Source organism: Anopheles aquasalis, chromosome 2 (genome assembly GCF_943734665.1).
Source record: "Anopheles aquasalis chromosome 2, idAnoAquaMG_Q_19, whole genome shotgun sequence".
In the NCBI taxonomy this organism is placed as follows: domain Eukaryota; kingdom Metazoa; phylum Arthropoda; class Insecta; order Diptera; family Culicidae; genus Anopheles; species Anopheles aquasalis.
In genome coordinates this window covers 52,999,986-53,025,646 of record NC_064877.1, presented here as the reverse complement: position 1 = coordinate 53,025,646, position 25,661 = coordinate 52,999,986, and the positions used below count along the sequence as shown (strand labels likewise).

The window sequence follows — 25,661 nt, the reverse complement described above, 5'->3', positions numbered from 1 at the left end:
AACAACTAGATGAATCAATTAATGATCTCATCAGGAACACGACAGATGCACCTCGCTGCACTGTTGATTGCATCAATATTCCCCTTCATTGACGGTCGATTCTGCCAACATTTATCTACCGAGGATTCAGGAATGCGTTCCGGTATATCGGTATTTTAACTAACAAATATCAGTATGCACACTAAAATAGTTTGAAGGTGGTCTAAAAAAGGCAAAATACCATATCCAAAAAAGCACTATCAGGCATTTAGTTTAAATATTCCGTCGTTCTCCAAGCGCAGGAAGTTATGGCAGTTGCATGCTTAGTACGCTTAGCATAAAGAGTATAAATGGAGCATCTATTCGCGTTTCTGGAACATCATTTAAACGAGTTTGCCCCCAAAAAAAAAACACGCATCGTTGCTCCATCAGGGGAAACTTCAGCGGCACAAACGTTGCATTATGTTTATGGTATGCACGTTCAGCAGCAGCAGCAGCAGCAGCCATGCAGGAGCAGGCAGTTAGCATAACGTTCGCGAATGGACACTTTGGTTGATCCCGTACACACGTTCTTGTGTACGCGGGACGTCGTTTCGTAGAAATTACATTTTAAACTATTCTATGTAGCTCCAGTGTCACTAATAGTGCCCTACGTGCTCACTAGAAGCGTGACTTTCCCTAACTAACAAAACCGCCAGACACGATCTTATCAAGACTGTTGCGACTGAGCAGTAGATCGGATGCGAGAAACCGCTCCCGCCCTGCTTGCGTCCCCTGATCCGGTGGTCTCAAGGCCGGATGTTCGGAAAATGAAAAGTGCGCAGCACTGACAGTCCAAGCGACCGCATGGCGTTGACTTACTTTGTCGAGCAGAAGCCCGACCGGGGTCAGAGTGTTTTAATGCGAAATCAAGACTTTAATTACTCCAACTCCTTCCACTATTGTCGGCCCGTGGCCTCGCTCGTGCTGCTACACAGCTTCCTGTAGATAGTACCTCCGCTCTGTTTATCACCGCTCCATCCGCTACAATCGTCGCCGCTGAGATCCCGGAGAGTTGAGGTCAATTTCTTGTTCCCGCTGTCAAGCTTAACTCTTGCGGCCTGTGACCATTTAAACTTCCGTTCCGTTCGCACTAGCACCGCTTTCCATCCGAACGGAAACGGGACCCGCTCTTTCTACATTACCGTGACACTATCTCTAACCCGATCGCACACAGCTCTCTGCACCGTCCAGGCACCGCAGCAGTAGCAGGAGCAGCAGCGAGTTCTTCGTTAACTAGGTACACTAACACGGCGCACACTAACCAGCTAACCTATGGTGTGTGCAGGATAAATTTGTGCAACTTTACATTGTTTTAATAAACTTTTGTCTCTGCTGCTGGGGACACCCGGTGACAACGGTACGCGTTTCGGTGCCAGTCCAGGAGGCCGCCCAGGTAGTCGCGAACACACTGTGCAAGGATAAATGCACTTCCAACCTCTGACCACGACGGAGCCTGCTGTAAGAGGGATCCTTACGGCACACAGCTGGAAGCCGTTAGTGTCCTGGAAAAGTTCGTCACTCGATTTCGCACCCCATGAGCTCTCAACTGCCGCACCAACGCCGGTCGCAGTAGAAAAGGCAAACTTGCTGTGCTCCCCCGCCACTACCGACTCCATGCTACGGAGGGTCTCTGCCGGAGCGCGAGGCACGTGACACGACACAGGAGCTAATGTATGCATAGTTAACTTTTACTCCCACTGTTTAACGTGCGGTGTCGGGTACCTCCAAACCGAGCCAAACATAATTGGAAAGGAACAGTTTCGACTGAAGACGTAAGGAAGTACCGAAGCTTCTTGTCGTCGACCGACGGCAGCACAAATAGTACAAGAAAGCGAAGTGGACACCACAAAGTACACTCTACCTACACGCCCAACTCATTTGCTGTGCCGAGTGTGTGGAACAGTTCAGTGGAGTGCATGTTATTGGCTCCCGCTCCTCTCAGGCCAGGCAAATACGTTTTGCAATCTGTAACGAGCGTTTGATTCGATTTAGTAGCCGCCCAAGGTGGTGTGGCATTCAGACAAATTTCATTGCGCTGGCAGCAGGTCGAACCAGCACCACATTACTGCAGCATTCAACTATAGGAACCGCGATGAATGACAAACAGCACCATTCTAGAAAAAGTGCTGGAAGTAGCGGTTTAATGGACTACAAATTGATTGTATGATATGTTAGCTTCAAGGAATAGATACACAGAAAACAAAACATCGATAAATAGTAACTCAACAGAAGAGCGGAGAGCTTGTTTTTTAACTTAAAAAATACATAAACAAATATATTCTAATATGACTTATACGACGCTTTACAAGGACGATGCGCTTTGCTGCAGTCAGTTGAACAAGGCATCGTTTGCTTTGAACAAAATTTCAAGATTAAGATCCTAACCATCCACCACATTCACCAAATAGATTCATACGTTTGTCACTTTAGAATAATCGAAAATACATTGTTTATCACGTGCGCTTATAAGTTCTTCCGCTTTATGAACATGATACGTAAAATCAAAAGTTGTGAATGGCGTTTAATGCTGTGCGCGTTATTGAATGAAGTTGAAGCGCAAAGCATAAGTACATTTTGAATTAGTAAACGTTTATATGTCGCTAGAAATTAAAAAAAAATTAAATCAAATCACTAGCAAAACAGATTTGTGCACACAAAGAGTACAAAAAATAGAGCTGGATGTGTAATGGAATTGATTGAAATGATTCTAATTCGGTAAACCAGGCAGCAACATGAGTATCCCGAAAACACGAAATCATACATCGCCAAAGACCAATGCCACAAGGGACATCGCTAATTACTTTGTGCAGAAGCAACTGCCAACCACGCGGGACAGTAGTGTGACCATGCCACCGCACAACATTCATCCGATGTTCGTAGTGCACGCAAAGCGCATCGAGGTCGTAGGATTTATGCAAAGCCAAGCCATTTCGTGGTATCACCGGTCGGAACAAGCATCCAATCATCGAGAATAGTTTCACTTGTTGTGTGAGCATAAAACCAACCGGTCTGCCTGTCCTCCTGCCTGTTTGCCATTCCTCTCTGGTCGCGGTCGCGAGCAACGAGTTACGGGTATCAGCCGCATCTGGCATCTGCTTCGGCAACAGCCACTCGCCTATGCTTACTGTAAATCATTATTCTGATTTAATTAACAATCAATATTCAAACGTATACTGGCCGCTTTGTCACTATTACCACTACTCTGACACCTATCGCCTCTTCTGACACAATCTCAGTTTGCTGCATTTCATACGACTCCTCTGGCAATGGATTAAGTCAGACCCGCGGCTCCGATAGTACACGCAGTAGCAGATAAGGACGCCACAGTTTACTTGCATGATACCGCTGTGCTACCAGAATGATAACATCACAGAAATGATTCCAGAGCAAAATCTGCATGGATTAAGTACGAATGACGCGTTCCTTTCGACTTTGCGTTCCTTTAATATCGCTTACTCTCCCTCAGCTACTACACGAATCAATTGAGATGTGAAATCCACTGCATTGATTTATTTGTAACGTAAACATTGCTAGTGAAATACACTCTTAGCGGAGTGCAACAGTAACAATTGTTTACTGTGGACCATTTTGTAATTGATAATCGTATCAACCAAACTAAAATAACATACAACTAATGGCACGTACTTACCTGTCGGGGCTTAGGAGTTTGGATTCGCTAAGCATCGAACTGCAAAAAGAAATAACATTTTGTTACATAATCGTCATCATTTCTTAAAAAATCTACTGATTAGCTACGGGTGTGCTGCATGAACAAACATATAAAAAAGATCGTAGAGCATATCGCAAGAATGGAATTTTTCGTCTTTAACTCTCGGATACGCCTCCTAACGAATGGTCCATCTTTCCAAAGTTGCAGTTTCGCATTAAAGGATCTTGTTCTATCGCACTTGAAGGTGAAAAACTCCCTCCTGGAATAGGTCAGCCTGTATGACCTGGTTCGATTTCAGTATCCATCCCCGCCCTTTGATCTATCCGGCATTTCTACAGCTATGACCCAGCACTTCTATGCAAGGTTCTTGGTGCTTGGTGACGTAACCATTATGTGCATTTGATGTACACCGACGCAATTGGCGATTATATACAACACCACCGCAGTGAACGAAAGCGAACGCCTCTCATAGGGGAGCCCGACTCCAACTCAATCAGGGACGCCGCAACATGTCCTTGCGAACTTTTATGCTACATAAAATTAGTTTTAATCATGAACATTTTCTCAAGGACTCGCTGCTAGCCATTCTTGATACACTACATTCTTGACAATACTGGGAGAGGTACGAATCATTCTATCTAGAATCATTGAACAATGAAAGCAAATTATTGTGCACTAAAATCCGGATCTACAATTGGCAATTAGTTCGTATTGTATAAATTACATAGGAAACAATAAAGCCAGTAATTTCAATTACCACTTTAACCCTCGGTTGGGCACCCGGCGTTTACCCCTTCGTTGGGCACCCGGGTACCCGGGTACCCCACTTATGTGCATTGCATTGTTATGTTCTTGTATCATCGTTTGTATCAGTTTTATGATAAAAATGGTGTTCTAGAACTAATTTAAGAGTCTTCGGAACGTATTTTTGTTTAAAAATCACAACAAAATCCAATAAAAACAATAAAAATAATTAACACAATGCATTGATACCGCTTCGTACGGTCATTCTCTACCGCGTACGTCGTAAAGCAAGCAATAAAATCGTAAAGTGATCGAATTTTCCAGCAAATATGTTATTGGAATTATTGATTTCTTCGAATAAATCAGTTTTGAATTGTCATAAGGCACTTTTGACTCGTAAACAATTGAGTTAATTGGGCACAATTGAGCTACGAGATCAGACCAGTTGCTACATGGTGGGTTCAGAAAGTAATGAGAATTGATTTTTCTGACAAAACGGTTTGAGATAACGTGTTTAATATTTTTACGATAAGGTAGAGGAAAGTTTTAGTTATCAATAGCCCTTTATTTCGTTCGGCTATGATCAACTTAAAGAAAATGGGACGATTTTTCGTGAACCATGTTTTTAGTTGATGTAACACCGTAGAATGTCTCCTTTCTATGGACCACTGGTCTGTCGCGGATCATCCGGACCTTCTTCCTGGCGCGGATCATCCGGACCTACAGAAAAACATTCCGTTGGTGCCAGTAATTCATCAAGTCCTCATACATTTCTGTTTGCGTGCTCTGTGCGGATGATCCGCGCCAGGAAGAAGGTCCGGATGATCCGCGCCAGACCAATGGTCCATAGAAAGGGGGCGCTCTACGATGTTACATCAACTAAAAACATGTTTCACGAAAAATCGTCCCATTTTCTTTCAGTTGATCATAGCCGAATGGAATAAAGTGCGTTGAATAGCTAAATCCTACTTCTACGTTGGCGTAAACAGTTCAATACCTTATCTCAAACCGTTTCGTCAGGAAAAATTTAGTCTCATTCAAAAAGTGAACAACCATGTATATTGGTCTCTGTGGTCTACGAAAATGCCGCCTAAACCCTTTTTGATGAAGATTAGTGTATAATTTACTCATATGTTAAGAAAATTACATTATTCGAACCATTTTTAATCAGTTTGAGACATTATATATAATTTAAATTGCACAAAAAAGGCACCAAAATATGTTGATTATTTTTCTCCTATTGCTCGTTGAAAAGCTCAAACGTAATGAAATTTTCAACAAAATGTTGTAGTTTACCTTATTAACAATTAATAAACACGTCAACATGGATAAATGTTGATAAAAAGTGATGTTTTGTGTTTATAAACATAGCCCATGTGCATAGCCAACGTGTGGGGTACCCGGGTACCCGGGTGCCACTGGGCGGGTGTTAATTTCATCGGGCCATAATTACCTTTACATATGAGTTATCAAAACAATTTCAACGCCAATTCGGCTTGAAATGAGTTGTACTTTGGGGATCCGGAGTTTCGTAAAAAATATTGACGGGAAGGCATTCATTTTTTCGTTGAAACTTGAAATGGGTACCCGGGTGCCCAACCGAGGGTTAACATTGATACCATATAAAACAATTGTTTCATATGCCAATATGACTCAACATACGACAAGAATCATAGGGGCCACTTATGAGAATGATTAAATGAAAACGCCGCGGAGAACGTGCATCTCCTTAACATATTATCTTGTAACTGTGGTCGGAAACCTATATTGGGATGATTTAAACATTGCAAGCAACGAATCATAATTTATTAGATGTTAACACATGTCCCGCCAAACTCTCCGTTTGCGACTAGAGTACTCATTTTCCGCTGGTGTTGATAATTCCGTGAAATTGCCCAACGGATGAGACTTAAGGCCATATAGTGACCCTCGTCGTACTAAAGCGCAATGGGAATGTCATAGGCAACGACACTCCTCCAGACACAAGCGCAGGGAACAATCGGATACAGCATACGCGACAGGATAAAGGCTTGCTTACCAATCCTTCCCAACGAACGAACGGCGGCGACCGAGGATAAACCTACAATCTAGCAACACTATCAAGCGCTGGCACAATCGGAAGAGGCACCAGCAAGTGTCGCGATTCGGTGGGAATATGTGCTTTTGCTCCGGGGGGTAAAGTGCCGACCATGGTAGCGCACACGACTAAGCTGCTGCCCAGCACCTTTAGGCAGCGAGTGTGTCAACAAACGCACCGCACACCAATGGGATCCGCAGAGTTAGAGACGGCGGACAGACACGGCAGACCAGCGAACCAGCACCTCGTTGGGATCGAAAACAGTTCGGACTGAAACCCATTTAATCCGATAATTACATTAAAATTTTAATTAAAACTTAATTCAATCTGTATGCTGCTGCTCTCTGTGCTGCATCGAAACGTTCAAGCACTTAGGGCATCATGCCATGACCGACCATGTACCAGCACAGCGCACTAGTTTCTAACATTACCACGTGGCCGGCCGGGCAGGGGTGTGAGCGAAGTCTCGCTAGTCTCTTTCCATGTGTACATCAGTGGCCGCGGAATCCTCGTACAAACTACTATTGCGTGGTTCCAGAAACGGAAAGAAGGCACCGAAGGCTAGTGCCCTTGCTGCACTACCGGGACGATGAGGTGGTCCAGTTGAATTCACTAAAGCACAGAATATCTGAGAATTGCTCACGATTTTGCTATGAGTAGCTAGGTAATTCGCTTCTACCTGTAGAAGACTTTGCCCTTTGAACTGATTTGGTTCGTACACAAATTTCCATCCGACAGGAAAACGAAGGCAGAGTAGAATGAATTCGAAAAAATTGATTTTGTGACCAAATAATACCCTACAAAGCAGCTTGGAACCATTAAAATGTGTAACTATTATGTAAATATAATATTCTGCACAAAATCACTGTCAGCAAAGCAATAGATCCTCCCACATCACGTTCAGATTTTATGAAATGCGATATCTACTCCTAGGACAGATGAAATGTCTGCATTTACAATTTATATTAAATTGCCATACAACCAGATTTGTCCATTGGTAATTGCTCATATAGCTCAATGTACACAAAATGAACCAAAAACGGTATACCGATCTGTTAGGAGCCCAATTCTAAAAACAACAATGCCTCAACAACCTTCTGCTTTCCTACTGACGAGATGATAGCCAGAACAACATACACGTGACTAAAAAAAAAACCTTCAATTCATGGCATCTCTTAATTCTGGCAAGTCTATTGACACAAATAACGTAATCGAAACCATTTGTAAAATTAACAAACGACTGTTAAATACAACTGTTGCAAATAAATTAAGCTTTACAAATATATAAAGAGATAAATACTAACTGGAATCTCACACGAAAAGTGTAGGTGGAAGATGATCTAGCGAAACTTGTCAGGAGTGATCTACTAGAAAATTCAATAAAACAAGTAAATCAAATTGGTTCAAGGCCAGGATAGACCTAAATATAAACATACGTCATGATACACTGCGCGAAATTAAAATAGCACCACCATGTTTTTCGGCAGTATTTTTTCCAAAAATCTTAGAAACAATGCCAGTCTCTATGTTAATTTTATTCGTGAGCTCACTATCGATGTTTTGAACTGCTATATGGGATATTTTTTTTAAGTATGAACATTAAAACTCAATTTTTAATAAAAAAAAAGTGCGAAATAAAAATAGCACCACCTCAGGTTAATTTTACTTTTTTCGCTCATTTTAAAGAACTATGTTTTGGTTTTCAGGACTATGAAAGAGGACTCTAAGTACGTGCAATTAGCAGTGAAATCATTTTTTTTTTCCTTTTGATTTAGTTCCTATGACTCCATCAGACCACCTAACTATAAAGGGTAAAAGGGAAAAGGTAAAAATTATAACCTATTATAATCAGCGAGCTTATCTAACAGAAAAATGGTTCAAATACTTCATTAAGCATACACAGCTGATGGAAAAATGTTGAAAAATAGCGATAAACTTGATCCTATCGAGAATTGTGGGGAGAAAAGTGGGGTTTCCGCAAAGCATAACAGGACAATGCTACAGATTTTAGTGAATGAGAAAAGATCAACATCATAAATCCGCGCAAAATTGGATCTTACAATGACTACACGTCACGTACAACAAATGCTGACAGGTAGTGAGCACATGGAGTTACTCAAAAGACTTGGAGGACACAAACTAACTAAGCTACATAAAGTGTATTATTTGAGCTTCGCGAAAAATCACATTTCCCGTCCGAAGAATGGAATAACTCGATCATTTTAGATTAAAAAAGGTCATCCTTGATGGTTTAGATGACTTACAATACTACTAGCTCGATTTGCGCAATGACTAGATTTAGAGATGGGCAGGAACTTGGCCGCTCAAACATTGAAAATATAGGAAAACTTTTTCCGCCTCAAGTAAGCATCCGTTGGCTTAAGGAACAATAAAAATGCAGTTTGAGGATTATGTACACATGTTAGAGATACTTTTGAATCATCATTGATGGGTCAAGACTTTGTTTTTCAACAAGATAATGCTGCAACTCTTCATTCACAACGCACAAAACGTGGTTTGCTGATAAAAATATAGAAGTTATCGAATAGTCAACCCGTTTTCCGGATCTGAATCACATAGAAAACCTTTGGTATATGCTTACACGTCGTGTTTATGAAAACAGAAAGCAATTTGAATGTGTAAACAGGCTGAAATGTCGAGTTCTGGAGCGCTAAGAGCAAATCAGTCATCTAATGCTTGAAACTCTGATTTTTTTGTCTCGAAACATTGGTTTAATTGCTGAAATCGCATTTAATTGCAATCAGCTGTTTAATTGAAATCAGTTAGTTCATGAACAAATGCCAAAAGCATGATGAATTTTGAGAAATACAGATGGATTTTGTTGAAAATCATAAGTGGTGCTATTTTTATTTCGCACCCTTTTTTTAGTTTTCCAGGATTTTCCAAAAAACGGCTAAACCAAACAAAACAAACTCATGCTAGTTTAATCCGTAACAGTTTTTAGCACATGTAGCAGAAAACATTTGATTGAAACTTAATTATTCGTCTTTTTATAAGTAAAAAACTGGGTGGTGCTATTTTAATTTCGCTGGGTGTAGTTGCATTACCATCAAACTTTGTGTAATCATTCGTCAATTAGTTCATCTCATCGCGTTGATCTTACGAGCTAATTCTTTTTAAGGTGATTAAATAACATCAGCAATTGACAGCAAGGTACGCAAGGTTCCATCGGTCATAGCTGAGTTTCGATTATCAAAAATTGACCCAAATTACTGATTACTCATAGGCACCCGATTCACTACGTTCTCTCTGTATACCGTCGGCTGCAGGGCAGATGCAGTTATGCAGTGAAGCTCGCGTAATTAGGTGTGGTAAGCCACACTCATACACCAGGCACCCGCTTAAGCGACACTGCGATAGCCACATCAACCACTCAAACCACAGCTGATTACACTTTCGATTGAAACAGGTAGATCGATTTGCGGTCAAAGGCATAACATATTTCTGTTCTAGGGTAATAGTATTACACGCCGCCATAAACACATTCACTTCGCTTCGATGCGCGCATCCTGAATCGATTGGTGGCTATATTCCTCTGACTTTTATAGTGTCTATTCAACGTTCATTCTAACATTTCCATTCATATAGAATTGTAATTATGTCGCAAGTAAAGACAATCAGTGTGTTGGTTTAACAATCGAATATCCGGCAATCGTCAACAATGGAAAGATACAATTGGATGCTTTACAGTATATTAACACCATGTCAACACTATTAACATTAAGGTCATTTCTATCAAACCAACTCTGATCTAGTAACTAGCTGTGTCAATGGATTTCACTAAAGCGACGACAAAACATATCTTTGCTATTGTATCATCTCAGATACAGGATAGACATAGAGGAAGGTATCTTACCCACAAACGGAAAAATTAAAATCGACTTTCCAGCGCAGATATGTTCCAATGTCCTTCATCGTTTGACATCGTTGAGTCAACAACAGACCATATGAAATTGTCTGGAAGCTTATCGGCTGGTACATGCGTCAACTGGTACGAAGAGGAGATGGAAAATTCGTACTTTCTGTGCACTTTCATCTTGTTTCTGATTGTTTACAGATCATCGTCCAGCCTGCAAGGTTTTCTGTTCCGATACTGTGTCACGTCGAAATGGAAAATAATAACCAATGAATATTAAAAATAGAAAAAAAATTATCTGCTCGTTCCCACCACAGGATCAGCGAAAAGGCGACAAACCGAAATTGGCATTCCATTTTGTCATCATGGTTTAGCAATTACCACTCATAAATTACGAAATATTTTCCCCTAGCATCCCTCTCTTTCAGTAAACGACAACAGTTGATAACGTGTGGCTAGACAATTTATCTGCCATTGCAGAGCATCCAGGAACATTGGTGGGTAAAAATATGATCAAAATAATGGTGCAAAGAGTGGTGCGCGAACCAAGAGAACCCACAGTTGCCGTCAGCTCCACGAAGTCAGACTTGCGCTATCGCTAGACGAAGGGAAAAAAGCACGCTCAGGATGATCATCCGGGAACAGTGAGATGATTAATGGGGAAAATATGTTTCGCCTTTCTTCCTTCGCCTTTCCATCTCTGTCACCTTGCATCGACTGACGCGAACTTGGAAACGATGTGAAGTACCATAGAGGAGACGGGGACCGGGAAAGCTTCTCCGATGGTTTATCATCGCCCAGATTAGCACCGCAAGACAATCGCGCAGCATAATGAATGGGGTGTGTTTAGGAAGGAAACATTCTTTCAGCTAATTTCTCTTGCGTCCTGTGAATAAGGAAAAATGCGACGATAATGAGATGCATTTCCGGTTAACCGGATAACAGACTGGTTGTGGTTTGCTTAAAACGTGGCACTTTTCTTACTATCATCCGTCACTGACAGTTAAGCAAATATTATCCCATTAAAGACATGATAGTAAAGAGCGGATGAAATTGAAACTTGTATCTTAATAATACAGTAGTCTTTCATATTCCTTAGTTGACCGTTAGTCATTTAATTAGAAACCGACAAAATTTCATACATTAGTTAATAATTTCAAAAATAATAAACATCGCTATATCGGTACATAGACAACCGTATGTCGCAATCGGTACATAGAAAAAGGCAATAAGTGTATAGGAAAGAGTCCTACCCAAACGTTCGATCCTGTTAGCGTGAAAGTATGGGTAAGAAAAGAATTGGTACATAATTAGTTTTTTTGCAACGTGATTGAAATTCAGGACGCAAAGTACAAATAATGTGCCTTGAACAGACACGTATGCCAGGTGCGAGTAAAGCAAGCAAGCATTACTTTGTGAAAATCGGAAATCCAAATGAAATGAAAGACAATACAACTCAACCAATCGTGGTATTTTTGGTAGTCGAAGTAACAAAACGTATTGGGCGAATTTGAATTGTCAGGACTGAATCAGAAGGAAGCGTACTACTATCACTAGGAAGCGACTGTATTCCTGCTACTCACTGACAGAATCCCTTAACCATCCTTAACGGAAAGAAACAATCAAAAGTGAGCATTGTCCATGCTTTGAGCCCAATTGAAATTATTCAGTTGGCACTGTGAACCCTCGATAGGCCAGATCTTCACAAACCACTGACAGTAATCCGATATATCCGTAAATATCCTATCACTGGTTCAAACACAATAAAAGCACTAACGTTATTCAATGCGCACCAATCGCTCGTCGATTTCGAGTCTGTCGGGGATCTGAAACTAATCCCCTTAAGACCATCAAATCATGATTACCGTGGCTCACAGGAGAAACGATGGATGAAATACCTAAAAAAAACTCTTTATTATATTTTTGGTGAAAACAAAAAGTAAAGTCTCAAACGATCCGGAAAGGCAAAATCATTACACTACACATTAAAACCGTCATCAACCATGGTTTGAGATACTCGTCATCGTTTGTCAATCATTTGTATGATCCGTGGAACGAATAGACAGAAAAAGGAAACCAAAGAATGGATTCCTCGCTTTGAATTACAATGTTCACTCCTTCTGCAGTATCATCTAGTTTGGAAAAGGAGCGGAAATGGTTGTCGGGAGGTAACAAGGATAACTGTGACTTCCGGCTACTGCATTCCGTAAACGTCATAAGGCGATATGTAATCGGGGAAAATTGGGTTTCTTTCACCTTCCGGCGCCATTGCCCGCTTATCACCGGTAGGAGTGGTGAGAAAGTAATGCATCTCTTTTTCCTATCATGTCCGCTCCAGCAAGAAGCAGCAAGCTAGCTGTCCATCGTTGGTCCACAAAGTTCGTTAACGCTCGCAGCGAGAGAGGGATCCACTTTCTTACGGACATTTCCTTGCTCGCTGAAGCGCATGGATGTGGCATTAGATATGCAGCAAAGATATTTATTAGTCTACCCCACACCGGTTAGTATTATAATTTATGGCTCGAATGTGATTACGATGGCTGCGCTTGCACAATCGACTAGACTTGGTCAGTGAAAACCAACTGCAGCGACCTAGTAAAATTGATGTGGACGAGGGCGCTTGCAATGAACAAGAAATGCAGAAATTTTGTTCATTTCATGTATTTGTGCGGAAAGGATTGTGAATCGCCCCGAAATAGATAATACATAGATAGTTGTTACAAGTGGGATAGGCTTTGGAAACCAACTGCACATGATGCCCTGATCCTTACTTACATAATGAAAAAAGGCCAGTTCGTGCTCGCGTGTCAAACATATCTTTTTGTTGTCTAAACAGTCAGTGACATATTTGACTAACCATATCCTTTATATCATTGAAATGATCTCATACAGAGCGTATAATTATTTATAGTCGCTATTTTACATAAGCACATTTTCAATATTTTCATTTTAGACAAAGCATTAATTAAAACTGTTTCCCTTTCTCGCAATTCTTGAGCAATATACTAGCACTAATAATTTATTGACTATGAAATATTTAATCCTGAAAATTGATACTTCAGTGAAAACAAAATCGGCCAACTGAAATTAAATTTGCCATTTTCAAGACAATGACTGATTAGAAAGCGAGTGAATAATCGAAATCGATGGTCATACTGTTCAGACTGAGAACAATGATGGAGGCGCATGTAGGGATCTTTCTCGAAATGGAGACCAGGATATCTGATGTTCTTACTGCCGTTCTCAAGCGAACCGTCTATCAATCAAACATTTCTAAAAATATTTAGCACAACACAAACTTACGCTAAAAAACCCACAAGCATTTATTTTCATATGTATGTTGTGTGCTAGAATCATCTAGGCTAACAGGGCGATTATTGGACCTAACCAACACAGAACTATTCTAAACCCATAAAGCCACACAGAAAGCGAATCGAACAGACTCCACTTTCACATAGAAACCAGATGCATTAAAGGTTCAACACAGATTAATTCCCTATTCCAACAAACCTAACCCGGAGCACCAACACGCAACCAGCTACATCCGAGAAGAAGCCCAAGGGTCATGTTTTCATCGCCGAACCATCAACCCAAGCCTCAACTGCCGTGTAGAACCCTAAAAACATCATCAACAATAATAAGTTCAAATAACGAAGAAAAGGTGCAGACTCTTATCCGAAACTGCCAAAATCCCATAGCAACTCCCCATCGTTGAAAGCGAATCCAAAATGCTGTGAAGCTACCACACCGTTGCTGCCGGACTGTTTTTGGCACCAATTTTCCAGGTAAACGCCCAGCCGAATGGCCAGAACGAACATTCTCTGTCGTTGATCGGTGGATGTTGAGTTGTACAAAGTTGAGCTTTCCACTAGCTAGTCCAGTACAGAGCCACTCTTCTTGTGGTAGGCACCCAAATAACTTTTGCTCTGCTCCGCTGAAGCAGACCAAACACGCATGGAAGAAAAGGTACGCTACAGTGCAACAGTGGAGGTCTGAGCGTGGGAACGCTATCATAGTCCCCAAACCGTTATGGTCAGATATGGGACACACACCGGGCGCCCCTATGTCACACAGTGGAACTACTCCAGCTTCTACTCCTGCCCTAGTTCCGGAATAACGCCGACACCACTGCCTGGCGAATTACATAAGAGACGTCCAAGACCGTCGGCCAAAGACGACGATATGAAGTTTGTCGACAGTCTACCGAACCAACACCACCAGCTAAGAGGAGCTGCGTCCGACTAATAATGTAAACCATCAAATAGGGACACAAAATATTTACCCGCCGGGGATAAGAGGCGCGTTTTCCTTACTTTTTCTTTTTTGGCCAGACTTCTCGCCGATCTACCTATGTTGCTCTATCTTTTTGGAAGATGGCAGGATCCTGGCGAGAAGGACGCCAACCAACGGCGAAGGAATGCCATCGCCGTGCTCGAGGTCGAAGAAGAGTTGGATAAGAGGCGTTGCCTTCTTCGTTGGTGAGCAGCTTCGGCTATTCTACAAAATGTGCGGCCTTTGGCCTCGTTCCGAGGAAATGGTGTGGAACAGAGCGTATCTCTCAAGCGGTCCGGCCATTTCTGTCACACCAAATGACAGTTAGACTGGCAGTCAGTCAGCATCTATCGCTAAGCTAGTCATAGTAGAAGCTGGAACGCACACGGCTAGTCCTACGCATATTGTGCTATAAGCGGAACGCAGGCGAACCAACCAAGCCAACGAAATGGAAACCTTTCACAAACCACTACCAAGCGAAAATGGGTGCTGGGCGCGTATGTCCTGCAGGCGCAGAACGCCGACGGCATACCGATTTTTGAATGAAGCATTTCAAGCATTTTATATCCAACTTGTCCGCATTCTTTTCCGAGCGAGAAGATAGTCGCACATAACAGAATGTTTGTAATTTGTTGCCAGCACGAGTCGCTGTCGAGCACGATTCGAATCATCTTCATACCTGCCAAAAAATTAATAACGCAACCGAGTTTGATTGTTTGACATAGGACTATTGTGAAGAAGGCATTTATGTCGCTAAAGTTGTTTAGCAAACGGTACAGAACAGGACTTGTCACAAAGCCGGTCGGTTCCGATGATAGCGTAACTCTACCATGCAGCAACTACAGTGATGGTGACCAACATCGCCCAAGAACCCACTTTATCCCGTAAGACCAAGCAGCGCAAGCCTGTTGTCAATTTCCTGGGGATCAGCGGTTGATAAATGTGTGTTCTTCGCCGAAAAACGAGGCACTGGCCTCGTTAGTAGCACAAATGGCTCTAAAATCCAACAAGGTGTTATAATGGCATGGTTCCGGTGAGAAAAGTGTCTGTTTATATGTACCATAGTGGAAACGTCATTGTTTGATTGCAAATAATTCAGTCATAATATAGCAATTAAGCTATGCTTACTAGCACGGGTAACATCCAGCTGGATGGGTAAGAACGAACTTATACCACCTTTGACCACTTACCAAAGCTTCACTGATACACAACATTTATCTCACCAGCAAAAGTGTAAACCTTTGGAGAACGTGAGGTTTTGCGATTTAAATATTCCATGGAAATTCACTAAACGAATCTATGCAATAACTTAAATTTCTAAATTCTCCAGTCCTCCAGCATCGTGCGAATTTTAATAATTGTTATCCGCCTTCATTGCCAGAACAACATTATGCTAATTACCAATCGTGATGTAAAGACATGCAAAGTGAAACTTCGTTTCAACTCATTGCAACTTCTCAAGGCTCAGAATCCCATAAATCCAATACAAGCCAAAAAGAGAGAGAGAGAACGAATCCTAAGCCTACGTCCAAATTAAAAGAAAAGTTCATATTATTTTACTAGTACGCACCAGCAAAGCGAAGCAACCGATAAATTCTCGTATGTAAACGGTTTACTTACTTCAGCGAAACCCACAAGCGACCAGCATCATGGACGGGCGGTTACATTCTAACTTTGACCCTACGCTTCTCCGTTTCCGAGGTGAAACAAATGGCGTCCGTTTAAACAAAAGGCGTACAAATAAATAAAAACGATCTAAACGCAACATGCCCTTTCTTACGCCAGCAACACCGATTCGGGAGATCAGCTGGGGCTCCAGCAGACGCAGACGATGCCGCCAGCACCGTGCACGTGTCCCATTACTCGCAACCTCGAGTGGAATACCATTGTGCCTATCTCTCATCATCACGGGAAGCGAGTTAGAATTATTACATTACATATGTTGTCCCTTTCCTCTTGATCGCAAGGCGCTTGGAAAAACCATCACGACCGTATAGCGATCACGACATGCTGAGTTTGCGTTCGAGTCATCCCATTGTAATATAAAATGAACATTCAAGCATAAGCGTGAACACAGTAAATTCAATGCCCGCCACCGAAACGGTTGGACTGTGATTATTTACTCAAACATACCGCACAACGGCCACTGATCACCACCAGGCCCAGCATGGCTACTGTATACGCTAAAGTGGATTTCTTGGCTCATTTCCTGACTTCGTTTCATAACTGGGAGTACCTCCGGCAATCTATTCACACAAAAAAGGGGAAAAAAGAAAAGAAAAAAAGCACTCACAGAAGAAAATGAAACGACAAAAATGAAAAATTTCAGCCGCAAACGTTTTCCTCGAGAAGCCCTTCTGGAATCTCCTCAAACCCGAGTGGAACGGGAAATGGAGGTGTAGGGGTGGAAAACCCCTCGAGGTGGATAAAAACAAACGCTAACGAAACGCCTGGCAGTGCCATCCATCTTGGCTGAACCCGGACCCATCGCCATTCGCAGCGAAACCACCGATGATCAACCATCTTTAACGCTTCAGCGTTCCCTCACTCGCACGAAAAGGATGCTGCACAGCGCACAAAAGAATGAAAACGGTGCGGCTATAAAATCGTATTTCACACCATAAACAGAAGAGTGATAAAAATGTGCGTGATTGAAAAAAAGAAGAAACGATCCCTAAGTCGTATTCCGGATTGGCCCTCTCTTTGCCACCGTCAGGAGAATGGTGACCGATTTTTCCGAACCATTTCAATAAGCGCCATTGCGGGAAATGAACGAGCTTTGCGTCACAACGAATAATGTCATCCGCGAGCACATTAAAGAAATGGGTTATCTTGAATGCGATGTATTGAAAAAAAAAGCGATAGCAAAATAGGTACAAATGATGTACCTGTTGACAGTAAACGAAATAAGACTGTTGGGCTGGCTCATCATATTGACGTTTTGCATGAACTTATACAATAAAATTTGCCCAACGGAAGAAAGTTTACCCAAAGCTGCTGTGCATTGACGAGGTTTTTTTTTAAATTTTTTTTAAGAGGAAGTTTCTAAGCAAAATTTGGATACACGCCATACTGAGTTAAGGGAAAAATTCCACCAAATCCGATCGAACCGTAAATCCAAATTTTGTAAATGATATTGAAAAAAAGCTTAAGCTTTTAAAGATGTTGGTTTTCATCGTTTCCAATACTAGGATACAAACTTTCTTATTTCTCAGCCCCAATAATTCAAAGCGCATGATATGCAAATGATATTCAGCTATTTTTCATTATATCTATGGGATTATCTTGTATAGGCTTTAAGTGCCATGGAAAAAAAAATAAAATGGGGATATTAGGGAGCAATTTGGAATGGAAGAATTTGACAACATCTTCACAGCACAGCAAAACTCTCATTCTATTTATCAACTCACTGATAATTGAACGAACTCAATAATTTAGTGGAAACTAAATCAGATGCTACCATTTAACTGTTTTTTGCAGTTTACGATTCTCTTTATCCTTTTACATTTCTATTTCTTTTGAACTATCCTTGCATAACGTTTCTTGATTATGTTGTCTACCGTACTGTGTTAGCTTACACAAAGTACATGCCCTATGGAGCAAAATCTAGTGACACTCTCTACATTCCTTTTCTTAAGGAAAAATCGTGAAAATGAAAAACTCTCATACCAAGCGATAGCACAACGAAAAGCACCTTGTTCAGAAGAAACCACCGTGCGGCAGTGGACCATCATTCAAAATTCCGCCTACGAACACCGGTCCAACAACCTTTCGTAAGGGAAGCACGATGATCGAATTGTAAGTACTAATTTGTTGAATTAGAATTCACATCCATTTAATTGAAAATTCCGTTCCGCTCTATCCATTGAATCGAAGCCGGGACACCCGCGTCCAGTAGGGGGCTTACCGCGGAAAGGACAATATTAAATGAAATTAGTATTGCTCCTGTACGCCACAGGTCTGGGCGGTCTGCTGTGCTTTTACTGATCGTGTCGAACATTCAAGCGAGCGTAGAAAGAAGCAAAAACGAAGGAAAAAAAGGCATTCCTAGAAAGAACGAATATAAAAGAAATGTAAAGCGGATCGATCGTTGCGCCCGAAGTATGCCCGGAATACTGCATTCGTTTGAAAGTCGGGCGCCGAAGAACGCTTTCCAGATGCGAAACAAAGGCATCCCATGCTCCCCGGCACGTGACCAAGTTCTTGTAACCACTTCTAGTCACTGCTACCACTTATTGAGAAGTCCACTTCCACAGAGGATGGCGATTGTGTGGTTTCACCCTATGAAGTACCCACAGTTTCCCTCGACTCGTTTCGCGATCGCTCTCGTACGATATGATGCGTCACGCAGACCTTGCGTCTTATTCTAGATATCATGATGCTTGGTTTTAAGAGAGCTCAACGTTATCTATGAGCTTGCTTTCGTCGAAATTCATTTCCGAAGAATAAAGCTAAAGAAGAGCACCTCTTATTCGCCGTCGATCAGATCTCGTGTTACAATCAGTGAGACTGAGCATGTCTGCTATCGACTGCTGGCACAGGCACCAAGCATAAAACAGTGGTTTTTATATTCAGATCACTTCTGGGCCACCACTTTACACCTCACCCGGGAGCCGCGCAATTATTGTCACCCGAGGGGAAAAACTCTCAACATTGGTGATGGGAAATGGAGAAGATTTCCTTCGCGAACGCTTGCCGCGGACGAAGCAGTTCTTGGCAGGCTCTCGATTCAGCCGTAATAACGACTCGGTGGCTGTACAATTGGCGGCTACGCTTCACCGGTCGATCCAAACATTACACCCAACAACCGAATCAGGGTGGCAAGATGGAAAAATTATGTACTCTTCCGCGTGCCAGAGGAACGAACGAAGAAGTAAAATAATGAGCAAGTAAGGAAGGCGACACGTGCCGAAGGATATTTCTCAACTGCGAGGTGGAATTGAAAAGATTTGCATAAACGTAAAGTCAGCCTTTTTACATCCGTGGTTCTGTGACTGCTGACTGTTTTTGAACATGTTGTTGAAAGGTTGATGTGGGATATTGCATTCCTTTACACTCGCAGACCGTTGGCTTTCAGGCCGAAAAGCCCTTATACCGACGCTCTTCAATATCTTAGGATAGAGACCTAACTTCAAGGCATGTTTTTTTCTTTAAAAATTTAGATGAAAGTTAATACGATACCAATGTGAAGCTTTCATTCAATATCGAAGGGAAAAAAATATAAAAAAAGAGAAATGATACAAATTCAGTTGTAGCGCTTGATAAGTAAGGCAATAAGATTTCTTTAAAACAACCGGTTAAAAAATAAGGTTATTTTTGGCCATAATTAACGTGTTTTTTTACCATCCGTGCCAAGGAAAATGAATTTATCCGTTCGATGCATGCTAAGATGACCCTATAGACGTATTGTCATTCAGTCTACGCTTCTAGAGTCTGATCAATAAATGAAACGCATTCAACTGTTGTTACTAACAGATATCGTAAAATGAATTGAATGATTAGTATATCTTAGAGAAATAGGCGGTCAACTGTTGAATTGAATTTGAGCGACTATCTACAACCCACCCTAGAGTCACGGACTTGGTTTCGAACGGCCTTTGGTATTAATAATTATATTGTCTAGATGCACATTACACCCGGATAATATTATAAATTAAATCGGCACCGTCCTTCTGAGTGCGTTCCTTCGCTGGAATGAAGCCCAAAAACGCAAATTTAACCAGACAAAACAGAGTAATGAAAATTATACTAATTCTACAACTCCCATGAACAATCTTAAGATTAAATCCACCCTCCCTTCTCCCACCCCGGAAGGGTGGTACCCATCATTCCAACACCCACGCGTCTCACCCTAGTAAATAAATTTCGATTTTGAGCATTGGTTCTGTCGAAAATGGGCGCAAAAGCGACTGAAATCCTAAAATCCTAGTTTGTACAGTTTTGAAGACAATCCAGAAAATACTCACCAGCAGTTGTGATAATTAGCATTTTGGTAGAGTTAGACCGGCTTGTACAAAATATTAGATTTGCTTTCGTGTAAACCACCGTGCGTTTCTGGGTGTTTTTTTTAATGTAGACTCACGGCGATAAGCGGAACGACCGCATCCGGCGAAGGGAGCGAACGATGGAAAAATCGATACTTTACTCCGTACACAAATTTGTGTACACCACCCCCGGCCCACCGCACTCCGCGGGCACTAAATACCGTCACAATCTGCACCGAAACGGGAGGCAGCTGATTCTTTTCTCCACAACATCCCGATTCAACACCACAAAACTGCACCGAACGAAACTTGTTCACACACTTTTTGCCGTAAACGAGTTGCCACACGGGAATTCACACATTTCACTGCATTCTGTGCGCCCGAAGAGGCGGAAATTTGGAAATTTTCAGAGGTTTTCCCGATTATTTGCACAGCGTCCGAGAAAAACACCGTTTGACGTTTGGCGACGAGATTTGACAGCACGATGAGTTTATGATAACAAGTTGAAAACAACATGGGTTTTTAAAATCATTTTAACAGCGCGCTGTACCACATTATCTTCAGCGTTTTCAATAGCTTTATTGTTCAGTCCCTCTTTTACTGATGCAATTTGATAAAACGCTTAAATAGAGTGATATTTCAGAGAAATAAATCTCTTTGCTGTGGAGAGTATTCGAATGGGGTGTATAAATATCCAACCGCTTGCTTGATACCACGGGCGGTATAATTTATTTGCTTGCTATTTGCGCGGTTTCAAATTCGAATTTTATCCGTTTCAAAACGGCTCAAAAGCAACATTTTTTCATTTTGCCAGCAATCGTATCGAGATCGCCCACTATGTCATCGCCTAAATAACCTAAAACTGAGCATAAAGCATAAAAAATAAAAATCTACTTCACTACCAAATTCCATATTTTCAGGAGTTCAGGTGAAATTTAAATGGCTAATTAAATGTGCCAGAAACTTAAAAATATGTTGCCACCCTCCAGATGTTTTTAAGTTTCTGGTACATTAGGGAGTAGGCAATGGAGTTATTACGTATCAAATATATCCCTTCTACTCCCTTAAGCTTTGTATTGGCAAATAGTATGCAGAATCCTGGATTCAACTCTCTACGTTTGTCTAGACAACAACAACGAACACCATATATTTAATTACTTATTATGTTAAATTGAAGAAATTATTATGCGCGTTAACAGTATTGTCTGGCCTTGCTCAACCTACATTTGCCATCAGCTTTATGGAGCTGCTTGCTTTACTTGCCATTAGACAACGTTGCTACCAGCCTCTTGTCGTTAAACACAAACAGAGCTGTCGACCCGTGCAAATCAATGTCAAACTGGACTACGCAAAAACTAATCACGCCTCGTAGGGGCAAACTGCGACTGGAACATGTCACGCTGTCGACACCCCTTTCACTGCAGAGATATGTGTATTACGATGGCACTGGGAACATAAAAAAGTCATGACGCTAGCGGCAAATCGGTCGCAAGCTGTCCAACGCTGGCACCTTTGCGGCTGCCATCACGCAGCATCACTCCAGAGCACGGGAATTCCACAAGGAATCTAGCAGCGTCACGAGACTTTATTTGATGATCAGACGTTCCATGCTCGTTTTATTCCATTCGAAGCAACCTTTTTTCTTCCACTCTGCGTCATCCTGCGTTGTCCCTTATAATCCAAGGCCGCATCCGGTGTCAATGCCTGACCACGCAAGCCTCTATCGAACCACAAACCAACCCAAATGATGGCTTCTGCTGCACGAGCGGGACCTAGGACCTGCTCACAGGGAGGAACACATTGTTCGTATCCTTTCCGTCCGCAGGAATGATAATGAGAAAGTTGAGAACTTAATCAGCATCGAAGGCATCAACGTGCTAGAAGATGATCGTCAGACCACTCGACAAACCAGATGATGCAACATCCGCTATTTGGATGTTGAATCCCTGCCATCACCAGCAGGCGAGTGACGAAGATGAAGCGCCATTTTCCAAACAAGTGGCTGGCACAAGCAGCGTCCATTTTCTGTTCCGATCTGTCGTTCGAGACTTCTGTGTTGAATGTCAGCCATTCCCGGCAATGATTCGGCGAGACTGGTGAGAAGGTCAAAAATACACATTCAAGCCTGAACTCTTTGTGGAAACTGTAATTGTTCTATGATCGAAAAATCCATTAAAACCATCAACGCGCGATAACATAAAATAGCACTTTTACTTTTGGAGTTCGACAACTACTTCCCGCTGAATATACTACATTTGCATTTCACTCTGCTTCAAGTAAATATCAATATCCATTCAAAAATGTTAAGAAAAGCGTTTTTTTTGTTTTCCAACTTTTCTACAATCCCAAACGAAACCCAAACGATCGATTGCAATTCGCCTTAATCCCTGAATCGATGAATATAGAACATTCACCTTACGCCCTTATTCACAACCCAATCGTTAACACAATAGATGACAGAACCCCAGTCATTTATAAAACCCACTTGCTCGATGTTAGACGTCTTCGTCATTCACGCATGCCTGGGCATACTACTTCTTTACTGAGCTAATTGAACGAACACTCGTTTCTGGTAAGTGTCATTCGAAGCGAAAACCACCGACCAGAGTTCTATAAAAAGAAACACGAAAAAACACAACAGCTCGGCTCATTTATCAAAATCTCAATACAAAACATCATTTATCTTGCTCCGTTGCAATACTATCTGCTTAACGTCCACCGTAAAGCGATTCTATGGATATTCTCTCAGTTACCCTATCATTACTACCTTGCTTGCTAACGAAAATCGAACCCTATTGCCGTTTGATTGTATCAAACGAATATATTGAACTTTTTTCTGTTTTTTCATTGATAAGTTTAAATACTAGTACTTCAAGAAATCTGTTTATAATCAAATAAGTGTTGGTAGTGGAAAATGTAAAAAGTAACTCCAAATTAAGGATTGATACTATTTATAATCATAAATAATAATTATAATTTCATTAAAACAATAATACCATTTATCATTTTATGGTCAACTTTTTTACCGCGCATTAATGGTCTATCCAAAAAAATAGTATATTAAAAACGAGATTATCTTCAGATTCATGTGCCAATAACGAGAATCACAAGGAGCTTTGAAGATGGGTCGTTTTGAGCAGAACAAGCGATTGCACATTTAGTACGATTTCCCGTGTCCTAGTTCCACCAAGGTGGGGCTGATGAGAATACTTGAAACGAGTTTACTTCCTTTTTTACCAAATACAGTTCACTAACAAAGCAATAAGAGTCGATGGAAACTTTACCCTTCCGTGGTCGGAAAATGACAAGAATAGTTCCTCGGAGGGTAAGAAAAGAGTTTCTCTAGCTGGTGGAAATACATATGGCTTGGAGAAGGAAAATCGATTGGCGACCAACCGTTTTCGCATACGATCTCGACGGTGGCAGAATGTGGATCTGGAGCGAGGATTATTCATTGAAAACACCATTTTACTTGACTTTTCTTTCAATCGCTCCACCGGCAGAGCCTGACACACCAAACGCCGAAGAAGTCGGCCAGCGAATCGGTGAAGAGTACTTCATTCTCAGCCAGCCTGATAATGGCGTTTTTCTCAGTGGTGCTTCCTTCCTTTCATTGCCCAACGATTGAACCGGGGCTTTGTCGTGCAGTACGTACGCCCACCTACATGGCCTGCATTGTGCAGTTCTTTATTCACCCACAATACGTCCTCCCGTCGAGTCGATCGAGCCGAAAGAGAACTTGTGGTAGAATTGATAGCACCTTCCCCGATGGAATCGTTTTCATCCAGGCAATTCGAACAAAAAAGATAACCTAAAACACATTAAAAGTGTAGAGAACCGGGATCCGAGGCATCCTTCTTTAATGGATATTCAAAGGGTGCTCTTAAGAAATGCCTGAGTGTCCAGGGAGCTCTTCCGCACACTTCTCGAAACTGTTCCAAACAAGAACACTGCAGAGAAAAACTTATCCTTGAAGATGACGATAGAGAGCGACTTCCAAGCAGCGTTGCCCGAAATCAATTGGACCCACGCCCGATTTATATTTTTCCTGGAGCAGGGTGGCCGCATCTCGCATTCAATGCGAGGAGTAAGTGCAAAGAACTCAAAGCTCTACCACAATTGTCAAACGCAAAACGGAGAATCCAACCTGTATTGTAATTGCTATTGTTGTTGTGGAAGGTGTCCTCAAAGAGAATCGTTTCGTGAATAGAAAGTTAGAAAGGAGATAACCGAAACACACTGCAAAATTGTCCTGAATTTGATGTCCGATTATAGCTCGCATTATTTATGTTTCGGTCTTTCGCTTCTACGAGTGTGCAAACAATTGCCAAAAAACCGCACCGAATGTTCCTCCGGAGTCCGATGGCCTGGAAAACCCACCATGGATGAAACTGGTCAGAAAATGGAAGAAAAGTTTTAACCTTCGTCTCCATTTCCGTTGTTTCGTTCCCTGCGCTGCATCTTCTGCGGAAGGACTGCCGTTGCTCCAATAATGATTTTCCCAAACCACAAGCATCCGAAAGAGTACCATTGTGTGACCGGTCGGGTCGCAGTCTTGAGTGGTGATATTTTTGTGCTTGAGGAGAGTTGTTTACAGTACAATAGGAAGCAGGAAAGATTTATTACGTCCGCAAGCATTTCCATGATACCAAAATTTTAAAGCGATTATATAAAACTTTCGCCAAGCATATCAGTTCACCGGAGCGGATTTGATCCATACGGCAAAATGGTTCTGTTCATTTAAATATTTAGTTTTTATCATAAATGGATGATAAAATGATCGACAGTAGATAAAATCGGGTAAGAATCACCAGTTTGTGTAACTTTGTCAGCTCATATTATTAAAGAATAATACAAATAAAGTTTCACCAAGATTTTAAAATACAGTAACAAATTTAATTTTCGATAAAAGAAGACACTATCTAATTTAAGCGTAATAAGCAAAGTTCTGCGTCTTTTACAAAACATCAAACATACAATTTTAGTCTTAATTATGTTACAAAATCCCACTCAATC

General features: G+C 41.6%; 1 protein-coding gene across 3 annotated transcripts in view; it reads right to left on the bottom strand.

The window, feature by feature from the left end:
* The window catches only part of LOC126571592 (tyrosine-protein phosphatase Lar), a 201,943-nt gene extending 180,862 nt beyond the window's left edge, over positions 1-21,081 (bottom strand). For all 3 annotated transcript variants that reach the window (XM_050230241.1, XM_050230242.1, XM_050230243.1), the window contains exons 1-2: positions 20,628-21,081; positions 3,671-3,709 (exon numbers count right to left, since the gene is read on the bottom strand). The gene's annotated coding sequence lies outside the window, so the exon portion shown is untranslated. The remainder of the gene's footprint in view (positions 1-3,670; positions 3,710-20,627) is intronic.
* Between the last annotated feature and the right edge of the window lie 4,580 nt (positions 21,082-25,661).